This window comes from Dipteris shenzhenensis, chromosome 1 (genome assembly GCF_047967505.1).
Source record: "Dipteris shenzhenensis isolate YYH24624 ecotype China chromosome 1, Dip_SZ_1.0, whole genome shotgun sequence".
In the NCBI taxonomy this organism is placed as follows: Eukaryota; Viridiplantae; Streptophyta; class Polypodiopsida; order Gleicheniales; family Dipteridaceae; genus Dipteris; species Dipteris shenzhenensis.
In genome coordinates this window covers 13,030,075-13,033,490 of record NC_141596.1, presented here as the reverse complement: position 1 = coordinate 13,033,490, position 3,416 = coordinate 13,030,075, and the positions used below count along the sequence as shown (strand labels likewise).

The 3,416-nt window shown below is 40.9% G+C and overlaps 1 pseudogene; it reads right to left on the bottom strand.

Annotated features, from left to right (window-relative positions):
* Positions 1-1,430: 1,430 nt before the first annotated feature.
* On the bottom strand, positions 1,431-2,330 carry LOC147905407 (uncharacterized; annotated as a pseudogene).
* Between the last annotated feature and the right edge of the window lie 1,086 nt (positions 2,331-3,416).

Sequence of the window (3,416 nt, the reverse complement as noted above, 5' to 3'; positions counted from 1 at the left end):
CTTCACTAATTTGATGCTGACGAAGGTTGGTAGGGAAGTTGTCCAGGGTCCATCCACCTCGAGTTTTCATATCAAGATATTTGCTATTCCTTGATGGGGTTACTGGGAAGTGGTATCTCATCAAAATCATACCCATCATTGGAACTTGGCATGGGAGTACAAATTGGATTATCCGGATCCTGATATTCAAAATCAAATACTGTATCATTTTCTGCTGATGGCAGCACAAGTAGTGTCGGAGGTGATGATGGGACTAGTAAATGGAGCATTCATTGTAGATTCTAGATATTACATGGCTGAATTAAGTCTTATTTGGTCAAAGTTCATGCATTGAGTGCTAGTGGATAAGTGTCACCATGATTAGCAACTTGTTTAAAGTGAAGTGAAATTTTTACTTCATTCAAGATCACTTAAGAAATGGATACAACATCTTGTTAAAACGCATGCCCAAAGTCAATTCAAATCTCACATCTTCACAATAAGAAATAGTTGAAGGAAACTTTTTTGTCATTAAAACACATGACAAGGACAATAAACAACAAGAACTCACAATTTGCAATTTATTTCTCCACGTCAAAAAGAATAATTTGCAAATAGCTCCTCCCCTTTGTTGATATCATGAGTTTTTGTATACTTATTTCCTCCGTATCTTAGAATAGTATCTCCACTTTTGATGGTTGTGCATGCAAATAACCCAAGGATAGTGCCATAAATGCTAGAGTTATCAATCACGAAGGTATTGCTCTCATACTCAGAGCGGCAAGGTGGAGGGTTTGAACTCATTGTGATTAATAGTGTATTTGCACAGGAGACACACTTCTCCTGTTCCTCTCTATAAATCTAATAAAAATAAAAAAATGTTCAGAGATTGAACATAATACAATACATCAATGTATTAAAATAAAGGAAGGTCAAAGTTCCACAGCACAATACACTTTAATATATTACATTGATCATCTTTGTAAATAGAAACTTTTGACTTATGCAATGAAATGCTTTGCTGCTACTGCAGCACCATTAATGAATGGTTTGTTATATCCCAACTCTTGAGCACAATATGCATGGCCTCCATGTCTTTTAAAATAGATACATTAGTGATTCTTCTCAACTTTGACACCTGTGATAGTATCACGTAAACAGGGGGATGATGAGTTGGGTATTCCTTCTGTTGTTACGCCTGGAGTAAGGAAGACCAAGGATGTTTTGAGAGCAACTCTGCGTTAGATGGGACCTTTGCACTACACATCTCATTCTTTTCATCCTCATCTTCCATCATGAATTTATGGGTTGATGAAGAAGTGTCTAGCTCTCTTTCATTGTTGATTGCATTCCATTCCATGATTACTGTACTACACATGGGATAGAAAGGGTGCCCAAATTCAACCAATTGTTGTCCATATCTATAAGAACTTATCATTATAGACACATCCTCAACTACATCCAGACGAAGCAAGAAGGATAGTAGCTCTTGAATCAAAACTGAATCCTCGGTTGGCGGTTGGCAGGAAGTCTACAGTCCCTCTTAGCGTTATGTACTTGCCAAAGATGCTCACAACAATATCTTCCAATGAAACAAGCTTCCTATGGGTTACGAATGACAAGCACATGAATTGTTTTGGGACACTTGTCATGGCAAGCATTGAATTAATGACCATCTTAAACTTGGAAGTAGTCCATGTGATCCCATCCATACCATGTGATGTGTCTAACACAGCAACACCAATGGTCATGGGATCAACATACATGTTATGAATCAATTCGAATGCTTCCAATTCTGCTCCCACCACATATACTTTCCATTTCAAATCCAAGTAACCTTCTTCAGGGTTGTTATTTTTGTTCACAAGAAATTTTACAATGTCCTTTGTACCGCTAGGCAATGTACCTGCATCACCACAAGAGAGCTTTGTCCCTATCCAGTTATGACAAACACCGACAAGCTTAGAGTAGATGTTCGTGTCGATCTTATATTCTGACACCAGCTCACCCCAAGGTTTGAGTTCACCACCAGCTTTTGGTAACAGGCTATTGAAGAGGAGTACCAGCTCTTCTTGGAGAACCCTATCTTGTTTGATCATCTTGGCCCTTGTCTCCATATCAAGTTTATCCTCAACATCACATTTGTTTTTCAGATGCAATATGTTGCCTAGTTTGATCTCATTCTATGACACAAGGATTTCCTCTTCCATAAGCCCCATTAGACATCTAAATAGTGTTAGTGAGGGTTTTCTACCCTTCTTTCCTACGTCTTGTGATGGTAGCTCAAGGTTGTTGTACGTCCTCATGATGTCAATCCAACCATCAAATATAACATGTGAGCTAACAACCATATGGCTCTCCCTCTGCACCCATTTCTCTCCAACATATTGGACGAATCTCTGTAGGAAAAGTTCATCCATCATGGTATGAAATATATTAGAACATTTCAACTCAAGGTCAAATCTTCGAGTTGGTGTTGGTTCGAAAAACAAGAGGAAGAGAGAGGAAATGCATTATGACTTGTAAAAAAGTAGAGAAGATTTAAATTATTACTCAAAGAAATTTTACCTCCCATGGCTGCCATTGTGGACTATTCTTTGGAAGCCCTTGTTGGGGCTTCGATGGGGAACCAAAGACAATCCATTGATCTCTCAATTGCTGTATTTGTTCAATGTATGGAGCATTTTTCATTATGTTGTGGGACTCCATTAGTCATTCTTGAGAGCTCAATGCATTTCTTTAATCCCTTAGGGATTCCTTGTCATTGTGCTTTACTTCATCCAATTGATTAATTGGGCTCCATTCATGTCCATTGAGGGAAAACCCCACATTGAAGACCTTTCTCAATGTCTCCCAGTTGATTTTCTCTTCTAAGGTGAGAGCCCTATACCATTGGCTTGCTTTGCCATCCAAGCTGAGACCAAATGCATTGGCCATTTCTAGGTCCCTAGGAGCACCAAAATCTTTGCAAATTTGTTCAAATCGCTCCACATGGGAGACCAGGTCTTCTTCTCCAAGGAACTTGGTCATTAACTTGGAGATAGCTATGGGTCGGCTCCTCGAGGGATTTGCAATCCCTACGAGAAACACCGGGGTGGGTGGAGGTGGTGTGGCCTCCCTTCCTAGGGCTTGTTTGAGCGGTTGGCGGGGGTGGCATTGTTGTGGGCCTAATGGGACATAGGGCCGGCCTTAAGCCTGGCCTTGGTGGTGGTATCCATGTGGATGCTGGTACCGGCATTGGGACGGATGTGCCCAGGTCTGCATTCATCGGTGTAACAGGTATGGATGGGAAGGGATGTACTCCCCAAGGAGGTGGGTCCTAGGGCATGGGAACATTGGTTCTATACAATGGGTGATAAAGTGGGAACTGTGGTGCCCCATAGTTGACGAAAGTTGGTGGCACCTGGGTTATTGGGGGTTCATAAGGCACCCCTCGG